Source organism: Meleagris gallopavo, chromosome 5 (genome assembly GCF_000146605.3).
Source record: "Meleagris gallopavo isolate NT-WF06-2002-E0010 breed Aviagen turkey brand Nicholas breeding stock chromosome 5, Turkey_5.1, whole genome shotgun sequence".
Taxonomy (NCBI): domain Eukaryota; kingdom Metazoa; phylum Chordata; class Aves; order Galliformes; family Phasianidae; genus Meleagris; species Meleagris gallopavo.
The window spans coordinates 32,112,775-32,125,630 of NC_015015.2; the positions used below are offsets into that span (position 1 = coordinate 32,112,775).

Genomic DNA, 12,856 nt, shown 5'->3' on the forward strand with positions numbered 1-12,856 from the left:
AAAAGAAGAAGAGGGGGGAGGGGAAGAAAGGAAAAAAAATCTTCAACTCCAGCTCTCAGCTGTCTTCTTACATATACTTTATCTATCTTGAAAGGTAATACTCGGCTCTGAACTAAGAGTTTAGAAAATTCATCATGTAGAATTTTGTCACAAGGTTCATAACCACTTTGATAAATAAAATTCAGAGGTTAACCATGATCTAAACTATTATTTACTTAACACTGGAGTGAAAGACCTAGTAGGTTGTCTCATTATTTATTTCTTAAAACTGAAAAACACAAGAAGATAGTGAAGAGTGTTGGGCTGGATATTTATTATCCAACAACTACATTGCACTGCAATGTAACATGTATTTGCATGCATCCACTAAAGCTACTTCTTAACTGCACGCAACACTTTGAAGAGTTTAAAAAATTTGAGAGAGTAAAAAAGGCTTCTAATATATTTTTTTTCTGTAGCTGGGAAGGAGCCTTGTGTCAGCTCATTGAATTGTTGGCAAGAGCGCTACCAATGGTAACAAATTCTACAAATATATTCTAGTACTTTGCCAGGCATAACTACTAAATATACTCAGATATGTTTTTCTTTCCTTGAATTCTGAAAAAGTTTTAGAATAGAACAGAAGGGAGCAAAGAGAACAGAGTACAGTTTAATGTCCAGAATACAATAGCTATATTTTATTTCAAATTTCCTTGCTTGATTTCTGTACACTGCAAAATTGCATGTCCTGCACCTATGCACCAGTAACAGTCCTTTGTTATAGTGCAGGGGATAATTAAGTCCATTAAAACACTATCTTCCACTGTTTCACAAAACCTTAATTATCATGTACTGAATAGCTACTCTTCAGTAAATAAGCTTTCAATAATCAGGTGATAATTATTTTGCCTACCATAGTGGATTTAGGAACATTATTCTTCTTAACTTTTCAACTTGGCTCTTATATGGCAGAAGACCATGCAGTGCTATACTTTTCTGCTGTCATTGTCCATTTCCATACTTCAAGATTGTGCTTGACAAGAATTACAACCTTAGCAGATATGTAAGTTTTCCAAACGGCAAACATCAGGTTCTGTCAGGTAACTCAAGGCAGCAATTCTCAAAAATGATGATCCATCTCCTCAGAGTCTATTCTGGAAACAAGTTATCCTTGCCAATAGTAGTTACTAGGAGGTAGCATCTTGAAGACTCTCACACTTTAAGGTAGAGGATATGTATATGCGTATATTCCTTTATTTGATTGGCTTAACTATGAAGCATGTCTATGCCAATGCAACCAACATGAATAGGCTAAATTTTATACAGGCTTAAATCCACTGAGTTTGAAGCAGACTGGAGTTAGGCCCTTTGTTACTACTTAATGGGAAAATAAACATCCACACTTGAATTTGTGAAAGGGAATGATAGGAAGGTTATACAAGTCAGTATCTTATTAGTGAAATAGAGACCCTTTCAATACTTATCTACTCAGAGAAATCTGGAACAGGTCAGAAATAATGAAAAGTCATTAACAACTGACAGCAGTGATGGCCTGTGTAAAATAACTCGATGTTCTCAGACCAGTACATAAAACATCAGAATAATTGGTATTAATTTGCACCCTTGTTGGCAGCTTTAGCACAGAGGCCAAAGATTGAATGGGCATGAAAATTAAACTATCTGGTCAGCCATAAAGGTTCTTTCAGGTCAGAATTGAAATGCATTAACAGGATACCATTGAGGAATTTCCACTGTCAGTGCTGCGTCTGTAACTGCCCAGTGAGTAAGCCTAAGAGCTTTTTCTTGATCACATTCATTAATATGATTCCCCAACATTATAGACACCAAGGATTTCCCTTCTGCTTCACTTATATATTTATTTGAGAGAGAGAGAAAGAGAAATTATGTTTACATCATAAATTCGATAGCAGCAGGAGCCAAAAAGGCCAACAGCTGACCTTCCTATCAAGTGCAAACTGTTGTAACAATAATGCGATTTGTGGAGAATCACTAATGTATTTTTGCAGCTGAGGAGCCATAAACATTTGTACATGTGCGTTGATGGAAGAATAATTGACCATATGGATAACAAGCTTTATATATGCTATGGCCTAGTATCTACTTCCTGTATAATGTTTTATTTCAGACAACCAGTCTTATTGCAACACAATTTGCAGTCTTTTTTCGGTCTATTGAAATCAATATTTACCATCAGACATGCCTTTTCCTTTAATTCCTGATTGCATGTGAGAATAAATTTTGCAATTAAATTGGAAAGGCGTAGATATACTGAAAAGATGAATGCTTTCACATTGCCATCTGACAGTAGGACTGGCTGAGGAGGGTAGGGAAAATTTTGCAGTTATGTGGCTTTGTTCTAAGAAGAAATTCAGAAATGGGGGAAAGGGTAAGTAACACCTCAAATGATATTTACATAGAATGTGTTCACCACTTGTCAAATCTAGCAGATATCCAAGAGAAATAAAATAAATTCTCTGGAGATTTAGTCAGAGGTTCAGACGCAGTTTTGTCTAAAAGGAAGCCAATCCTGAGTGAGCTGCAGAGTTAAATAATGCGGATGTGGCTTTCATGTGCAAATTTCTTTTGACTCAATGAAATAACAGTTCCAGAGTCTGGACTGATGTCCACACATCCACGCCTGCATATGAATGCAAATTTCTTCATTAAAGGCCAAGTCTCCATGCACCAATGAGCTCTACAGGACACTTGCAGTGATACCAGCTTTGTGTGCAGCTTTCTTGCTGTTTCTGTTTCCTGTCTGAAAATAAGTGGCATCTTATTTGTTGCTAAGCAATAAGAAAGGGGAGCAGTGTGGCAGGGGAAGTAAACTTTTCTTTTTGTTAGTTTATTCCTTTCACTATGGCAATTGATAACTCTTACATTTCTTTTTTTCTACCTTGACCTTGAATTTCATGAGAGTCATCTCAAAATAAGTCTAAGTTTTGTTCAGTTTGCTTTCATGATAAACTCATTTAATGCACATAGCAACCAGTATAATCATAAGCACTAGCAATAAAAGCATGAATCATTTTCAATTATGTACAGAAGAATATATTTTAGGAAACATTCAAGGAAAACATAAAGAGTAAAGACATTCTCTATGTATATTGTTACACAGCTAGCTTAGAGATTAGTATGGTAATGACAATTCCAAATTAGCACTCCAAGCTTTTGTTTTGCTCAAAAGACAGACTCAGAAGTCTTTTTAATTATGCCACATGAGTAAAACACTTAAACTGATTGGGGTAAGAGCATATCCTACAGAGATCCTTAGCAGTTCCTGAGCTGGAGATCTTTTTCGATGAAGTAGGAAAAGTGAATTTTTATTATGCCACAGAGTAATTGAACTGAGGTTACTAAAAAAATTTGTGTGGGCTGCCTTTCCCCAAAGAAAGTTTTATGCCTTGCTAACATGTTTTTAGACACTTAACACAATCAGTGAGCTGTGGACAGCAAGTATATTGGTAGTTTATTTTAAATTTGTTTCAGTTCTAGACTCAAGACAGTGTCCACATTAGAATAGTTGAAGTCTTGAAATCTATTCTTTCTCTCAACTGCAAAATCTATTGTATGTGCAGGGAGCAGTGCAGTGAAGCATAGACAGGGAACTAATTGCTCTTTACAACTCTTAAATACAGAGTGGCACTTTCCCATTGTGCAAAAGTTTAATTTTGGTCAGCGCTAAGAAACATTCCTCAGATCAGAATTCGTAGGCGAGTCCTGAGGATGATTCCCTGCTCTGAAAGCCCTCTACTGACCATTCAAAAACATTCACATAACTTTACTTGTCTGCCAGATGCAGAACTTTAGCTCTGGATTTTGCTGTATGTGTTGTCTGGCTCCTTTTATAAATATGTCCTTTCTAGCATACAAAAGCATTGCTGTTCGACCACAGCTTTTATGCCTTTTGAATATGAGAAAAAGACTAGATACATTTTTTGACAAAAATACCTTTCCTTTAGAGACAATAAATAAATAAACAAAAATCAAGAGAACTAACTGTTAGTATTTCCCTCGTATAGACACTTATGCTTCTGCCCAGAAAAGAGCTACACTCAGAACAAAAAATTAAAATAGAACTTAATAGAATTTAAAATTAAACAAGGAAGATACCACAACATGCCTTCAAAAATTTCTTGTTGCATCCCATGCAATTACAACACTAACAACTTCAATACACAGACGGATGTTTGAGGGCCATTAGGCACCAAGCATTTCCTCAAATGAATCAAAATTACACAATCACAATTCCCAAGTCATTTTGTACTGATCCATCATGAAGATTTATTAGTCTTTAACATCTCTCATTGTTTACTTGTGACAGGAGCACTTCATGCTTGAAGGTGATCTGATGCCTCTCTTATCACTAGTGCTATATACTCCGTGCCAGATGATAACTACATACAGAGGCCAAGCACCAAACATCAAACATCAGGCACCAGCCCCTAGAAATACCCCTTGGGAATACAGGCCTCTGGCTGCTTTCCCACATCACATGATGAGCACACAACTTCTTTATATTCCATTACCCTGATGTCCTTGTATTTGAGCATATGCTGTTGTCTGTCTTGGGCATAAATTCAAAGAGAGTGCCTGCAGGCTGTATTATCCTATAATCCATTGTATGTTCTGACGAATCAGGCAACCCTATTGGCTCTTCAGATACCACAGTTTTAAGCTGTCAAAATTGACCTCGTGTCATGTTTCTCTTCTGCTTTTTCCTGTTAACATTATCCTAGATCTTCAGGTTCGAGTGTGATTGAGTGCAGCCATATGCTTCTGTCACAAAAGGAGCAGATTTTCCTAGCTCAGATGCAGTATTGTGTAGGCCTTACATATTTCTAGGCTGAACAAATTAAATTTCAAAATTTACTGTTCTACCCCTCACCTCCTGAGTTGAATTGAAAATTTTGTAGCTGGAAACACTTTTATGATATATGCAATAAAACTGTCCATCACTTAGACCCCTGGGCAATCATTTTCTTCAAATATACTATACTCAGGAGACAAATTTCTGCTTCTAGGCATAGCTGAGAGAGAGAACTAACAAGCCAGAGCTTACTTCAGACATAGATCTCCCTCCTATGAATCTTTTAGTCCACACGAACAACAAACTGGAGCACCATTTCCCTGGCCCAGGTACTGTTGTCTATAAACATGGTGCAAAGTAAGTGTGCCCCCTTTCACTCCTGCCTCCTACCTGGTTGTGCCAGAAAGGAGGACATGCCAAAGTCATGACCCCATCCACAGTTCATTAAGTTTGGACATTTTCTATTTCCCCTCGATCTGCTACCAAAAACTGGCCCTATGTAATTAGCAAAAGATATTTCGCATTTTTTAAACAGGGACTGGTCTTGTTCAATATCTTCATTGACAACCTTGATGAGGGGATAGTGTCCACCCTCAGCAAGTACACTGATGATACAAAGCTGCGAGGAGTGGCTGAGAAACTTGAAGGCTGTGCTGACATTAAGCAAGACATGGACAGACTGGACAGCCGGGCACCAATAAGCCAGATGAGGTTTGGCAAAAGCAAGTGTAGAATCTTGTACCTGGGAAGAAACAAACAGGAATATCAATACAGGTTGGGGCATGAGCTGCTGCAGTGGAGCTCTGTGGAGAAGGACCTGGGATTCCTGGTGGATGACAGCTTGGCCGTGAGCCAGCATTGTGTCCTAGTGGCCGAGAGGGCCAATGGCATCATAGAGCATATATATTTTTCTTATATAGGTTCCTCCCTAGTAGCAGGAATTTTTCAACCCAGCAAAGAAAATTTAAGATCCCTAAGCCACATTTTACAGTCTATATGTAAAATTTGTTTTAAAAAATTCTTATTGAAGTCCTTTCCTAAAAGGAAAAAAGGGACACAAGAGTTCATCTCCAGTACTATGCTAAGTTCTAAATTAAACTTATTAGTGGACACATCAATAAACAATTTTTTTAAGAAATTAAATGCAAAAGAAGTCTGGAGGACTGAATTCTCATTTACAAGGAAACAAAATTTCAGAAAAAATATTGGAACATTCCTCTCAGGTCTTATATGTCAAGCATCCAGTGGCTTTTGGAGGACATGTATGTGAAGCAGGATAGAGTAGACTTCTAATAAATAAATATGTACTTAACATTTGTCTATGTTCTTTTCCCATTATGTGAAAAATAAGAAAAGTTTAGTCTGTGGAACTGTCATGAGTACAGTTTTCTTGAGCAAAATTTTGAGCCTCTGAGGCACTGCCTGACAGAGAGATCTATAATGAATTTGGGCAACCAGAATCCAGGATGCCTTGTGGGTGACTTGGCTGTATGGACTGTGGAATAGGTAGCCCAGTTTCAAGCTGCCTCTAAGTTCTGTCTTCTTTCATTAAAGGCAAATCAAGGCTTTAAAACAGGCAATAAGATAAATGGGAATGCTCCTTTCTCAATAGTAAATAATAAGAGAAGATTACAAATCACAATTCTGAGAAAACTTGGAAACATCATAACATTTTTAATCCAGATGTTTCCCTTGGTGTATTAGAAATTCACAGAAAGAAGGAACTGCAAAGCTTTCTCAAACTACATGGAATCTGATGTATCCAAAACAAAGATAACAGTGTTTCTTTCCCATAACTATTAAACAAGGCAATCATAAAGTGCTTCAGATGTCATTTCAACAAGTCCCTTTTTCACTCTCCATTTAAGGATATTGCATTCTGTGAAAAAAAAAAAATCATGCAGTTCTTGTTAAAGCTTACAGCTCATTACGTTTCTTTTGGGAGGTAGTTGCAGGATAACCTCTCCCTCAGCCTTTAATATCCATAAACAGGGATTTGCATTTGACTCAGAGCAAGCATCTCAACAGTACCTCCTGTTTAAAAAGAAATGCAGTTGCTTTCCTCTTCTCATTCCAGACACCAATACCTTACCATAATTGTGAAAACTTCTGAAAGAACTGCTGTGTATGGCAGCAAGTACTTCTCTGATGTTGTGAGAACATACAAAAAAACACCTGATTTTTGTAAAAACTTTTTTTTGTAGAAATGGCATAAATGCCATCAAGTGACCATCAGGGAACCAGAGGTTAGAATTTCATGCTTTTTCCATGCTGAATTTTGTGGCAACACACATGGACCTCCCATGGTGCATCTTGAATCTGCAGTGAGTATACACAATGCATTGCCTTTTTCAGACAGCCACCTGCAGCCACAGAATGTTATGGTCACACTAGTAAAAAGTAGTAAATCAAATCATTTCAGATGAGACACTAGCCCGCTGATATAACAGCAGATTTTTTTTTAATTTGGGAGTACTCAGTTCTCATGAAGAAGATAATTAGAAAAAAATTAAAAATAAAACCCACTAGATAAAGGGAAAATTTCCAATGCAGAAAATTCCTTTAGAAGGAAAGGTTTTCCACTAAAAAGCATGTGAAATCTTTCACATATTTTCCACTTAAGCTGAAGAATCATATTCCCAAGCTAAATTATAATGTTATGTTGAAAAAATAAAAGTTAGATGTTTTCATTTTACAGTAGACCTTTTGACTGTAAGTGACAGAATGAGTAACTACCAACATTTGGGAATCCGAGGACCAAAAAAAAAAAAAAACAACTCAGGATGCTTCTCAGATCATTTTAAATCAGTTTTATGTCTAAGATATGTTTTTATCAGTAGTTCTAGGAGCCAGTGATTTCTTGAAGCTCTCAAAGTAAAACTAAGCATCTGATACCTCCACAATCAAATTGGATAGATAATTTTATCTTTCAGATAAAAGATAAAAAAAAGATTTTCTATTCCTCAAAAACAACATTCTCTCCAGAATATTTTAAAATTAAATACATTTTTCCATTGCAGAAAGGTAACTGCCTTGGTTACTTACTATGCTCCCACCTTACCTCCATGGCAGAGGCTCTTTGTAGTGTAAATCTTTTGGCTGCTGGAACCAAGAGCTTTCCAGTGACAGACCAAAAAGTCTAGGTGAGCATTCATTACATGGAACTTTTCAAAAAGCCTCTTATTTTCTTTTCTGAAAAAAATACAGTTTCGTCACTTGTTCTGGTTGCTGTGGAAAAAATAGGTAAAGCCTGAGCTTTTACTTAACACAGATGCATATTTCGCAGCTATGTTTTCAATTCTGAAAAGTATGTATATTTGTTAGTATACATTTTTATAAAACAAATACTTAAGTGTACTTGTTTGTACAAATGTGTGTACATGTTATGCACTTGTTATAACAATACCTTATCTCAGCTTGAAAATATGCATCTGTTATATAATAAACTCAGTTTATGCTTGCTCATTATGGAATAATGCTCACGTAATTATTTACTATTGGATTTCATAACAATTGATAAAGAACACCACTACTGTATTTAAAAGAAAATCTGTAAAATAATAAACATATGTTTTGCAAATAATATAGAAGCACATTAAGATCTCCTGATAATTCATTTTACTTTGTAGTAGCCTTGAGGTACTGTGAGATATCCATTTTTTTTAAATTAAGTTATACTTTAGTTTTGGATGGATCTTAAATGAAGATCAAAAACATTAGTATACAGAAGCCTTCCTCAGAAGATTTATCAGAAAAAGGAAACCAGAAAGAGAAACTGTACTCAATTTTTCTAAGCAGTGTGGAGCTCTAGTCAATGTGATATTATTGACTTTTCATACATTATAGTTGCTGGTTATAGAAATCTTATTATATTCCTTTGAATATAGAATGAACTGTTACAAGCAAATTTTATTTTCAATATTAAAAGTATACAATTAGTTTTCTTATTTCTAGCTTTGATGATTGCAAATTGTTTACAAAGAACAGAATAGATTCATCCTGCCCTTTCTAGAAAAGAAAAAGAAGGCTGACTTTTAACAGAAAGTGTGCATGTCCAACAGCTTTTGGTTTAAAATTCTTAGAGCATATATCTACATCCTGATCATTCATAGAGCTATACAAATTGCTGTGGCTATCCAGCATCACTTAGCATTCATCTTAATTCCTTTAGCCACCATATAAATTGAATCCTTCTCCAACCTTACTGCACTAAATTCTTAAATGTTTCTGCAATGCAGAGAAGCAATTACCTTGGAACTGGTTTGACTATACAATAGCTCTAATAAATGCAAAAGGAAAATGTGTTCATAGTTATTTCTTACACATTCATTGTGGAAGACAGCAGCATGAGTAAATTGGCATTAACTTCCTGTGTAGCCCAATAATGTCTACTTAAAGGAGCTGAGCTATAAACTTAAATTGTTTTCAGTGACATTTTGTAGGCATTAGTTTTCAGGAGCTGAACAGTTAAAACCCTTTTTCAGGTTTTCATCAGATCATATTTGTTGGCTAAAAAAGAAAAGGTTATTATTGCCAATAACCAGTTCATTAAAAGTTTACAGTTTCAAAACCTGATACAATAGTCAATGCACTCAAATACATGAATGTGCAAGGGTATTTGAATGCATTGAGTTTATACTTTCAGATTAACTCTCAATAAGATTTTGCTACATTCTAGATAGTCATTGATGAGCACTACAAATTTTCTCCAGCTCTCATGCAGAATTGTCAAAAAAAAGATAGAAACTACATGTTTTCTACTGCAGTAGTTAAGGATAACTTAGTTTTCTCTCAGACTGATAGCAGTAGCCACTTATGTTTATATGTATTACTTCAAAAGGTATTCTAAAGGTGTTCCAGAAACAGAATCATAATCTACTGCAATATTTCAGAGTCACTTAATGCATCAATGAAATGTCACCTCTGCAATGAGATGGTGCAATATTTAACAACATGCAGAATTCTTATAACTGCTCTTCTTACACTTATATTTTCTAGAAAAGTATATTACACAGAATTAAGTGTTCCTATGCCATAATGCTGAGTGAGTTAATCCACAAAGTATCATCACTGGCAAAGATTTTAAGGTGCCAGTCATAAAAAAAAAATTAAAAAATAAAACTAAGAATAAAATAGCTGCAGAAATAGTTCCAGGAAACTGAGAAGAGACACCCCTTTCCTATCCTGAAAGACACTGCATATCCCTTTACCTACTGAGGGCTGCATCTCTGGTGGGGAATTCATGTTGCCACTAAATGGACTGCCATTTTTACTCTGACTCATAGAGGTGACATTACAGCTCATCATCCATAACAATGCAATCAAGAAAAAAGTTACCTACAGTCTTGTACAGGTTCAAGAGCCCTGACAAGTTTGCCTACAGTTTTCTTCCTCTTTTTGTGTAAGCACTTATGGGACCAAATTGCTGTGAGCTTTGTGATCTTCCAATATTACAACCATTTTTCCAATGCATTGATGATTATGTTTATCTCTGTACACTGATCTCTGGTCATAATCTGCCGATTCATGTGGGTAAGATGATTGAGACACTTCTCATTTTGTGGTGTGATGCTATGCATAGAACATCAGGAACGTGGCTTGTCTTTCACGTTCTTGTTGCCACCACTAACACGCACCACCCACAGCCTCATTCTGCTCATATCTGCTGTTTGGTCTCCATAAACATTCTGCAAACTTCCATGCAGGATAACTTGCACGCGTTGACATTCATTGAATAATTCAGTGACACATCTTTGCTTCATATACACTTCCATGTCAGATGTCATTCTATCTGACTGCCTCTCTGCTGCTATATGTCACACAGAAATAATGTGTAACAGAATATTGGTGGGAAAGTTCAACCTCTACAGCCATACCACAACACATCTGCCTCTGACATTGTAGGCCAACATTATAAAACAGGAGGCATTACTTTTGGACCAGCCCTGATATTATAAATATGTAAAATATGCAGTACATATAAAGTTTTTTCCACTTAGAAAAGAGTTTCTTAGTGAATAGCAAAAACTATCACTCATTTCTTTAGAAGTGAACCAGAATACCTATAAGTAAAGGAATGTGCTTTTGATTTTGAAACAGCAATATTTTACTGGTTTTAATTACAAAATCTGTAGCAACTTCTCCTCTCACAAACTCTCCAGTGATGTCTTAATATTTTGAAGGCCAAAAAAATTTCCTTTAATCATTAAAATCTAAGAGACTTATGGAAGATTTCTTAAAGCATTCTATTATAGAAGAAAATGAAAGCAAAACTCTTCTCCATTAGGATGAATTTCTTACCTACCTTCTTCAGCACTGATGACAACTAGGTAATTAATGCATGTTGATATGAGAAATAGAAGAAAAAGAGCTCATTTAGAGCAATTTCAGACTTCAAAACTATCAAATAAAAATAATAGTATAATAAGTAATATAAGTAATAATAAATAAGTAACATTAATATTAATTGTCTTTCTGGTTGACTTTCCAGCTAGGATATTATATAAAATACATATCACTCTCTTTGCACAAGGGGAAATATTACCTTATGTGCAGTCATCTTCACATGGAAGTTTGGGTAAGGCTATTCTCCAAATGTAGTTGTCTGAACATCCATGTGATTTAACATGTTATCTTCCTTTTAAACTGTTCCTACATACATATCTATATATCACAAAAAATGAAAAAAATCTTGCAATAAAAAATTGATTCCTCAACTCTGTAGTTATTATTTTTTTTCCTATGTTAAGCTGCCTTTTAAAGTTTAGGAACTATCATGCCTGAAAGTTTGAAGGAAAAAATAGCTTGTTTTTGTGGGCCGTCACAGTTTCATATTTACAGTGGCATATCACTTTACTACTCCTGCTGATGGCCCACCTGTCTCCATTTCTCTGAACCGACACTTAGGACTCAGCACCTACTGTTAGCCACTGAGAAACTCTCCCCAAGGCAGGAAAGAGGCAATATGCCAAAATCAACATTCACAGCCAGTTTATGAATGCAGAAATTAAAACAAACAAGCAATGCCCTAGAAACTGTTTCTCAAAAAGCAATTCAATCATGTTATAAGAGAAAAAGATAGGGTAAAAATAAAGACGTGCGGTATAAATTAAGGCAAAAGATAAGCACATTAAAGGATTGATAGAATGAATGGAAACAGAATCATTCTATTTAGAACTATATTAGCTCTTTGTCCTGCTACGTGCTTTTGATGCTCATAACTTCCAATATTGTCACTTTATCCTAGAACATGATAACTTCAGATGAAAAAGGAAAAGTTGTTCTCTAACAGAGGGGTTTTAAAGCACAGTCTGATTTAGCCAAGATGTATGACCTCACATATGGACTTTTGAAATAGGTGGAAAGATTTCTTTTGATTTCTGCAGGAGTTTGTGCAAGTTACCAGTGCACTGCAGAATTCTAGCATTAACTGAATAATAGGGGGAAAAAAAGCATTTATGAGGTTCTCAGCACAGCAGGAGCTGAGAGTCACTCACTCATTCTGATTATAAAGTACTTCGCTTCTCTCCCATCTCCTGCTAAGCTAGAACTTGGTGAAAACGAGGAGACATTGTCAGGGTAGGAATGAGATTCCAGCTTTTGCTAAGTTTGAAGCTTCTCCCGAACTTGAGATGATGTATCAGGCCCAAGAGATGAGGACACCTACATCTTGATGAGTTTTGTACTCAGTAAAAGCTTTAAGCTAGAGCCTGCAGATTTGGGACTGAGTGGCAGCTGTTAAGACTTACTATGTCTTGTGTGGTTTAGGCTCTTCAGAGTCAGAAGTCATTGGCTCCTGCAAAATTTAAGATGAATATTTTTCAGCAGTAGCAATCTTGCCAACTCAGCTGCTGCTACAAACTAGATTGCCTTCTGAGGCTGAGCAGAAACTCAGCTGGACTAAGACAGCTTAGTGATTTTCTAACAATGTACAAATTCAGTAACTTACTCCAAAAGTATGTTAGTCCCCTGAAAAAGTCACACACCATCACACCTTACTATCTACACAATGTAAAGAAAAGCAACTAAAAATGATTTTTTTTTTTA

The 12,856-nt window shown here is 35.9% G+C and overlaps 1 long non-coding RNA gene across 1 annotated transcript in view; it reads right to left on the reverse strand.

Moving 5' to 3' along the window:
* Positions 1-2,275: 2,275 nt before the first annotated feature.
* LOC104911175 overlaps positions 2,276-12,856 on the reverse strand; it is an 11,029-nt gene continuing 448 nt past the window's right edge. The window contains exons 2-4 of the long non-coding RNA XR_793690.2: positions 12,559-12,605; positions 7,872-8,002; positions 2,276-5,552 (exon numbers count right to left, since the gene is read on the reverse strand). This is a non-coding gene — a long non-coding RNA (uncharacterized LOC104911175). The remainder of the gene's footprint in view (positions 5,553-7,871; positions 8,003-12,558; positions 12,606-12,856) is intronic.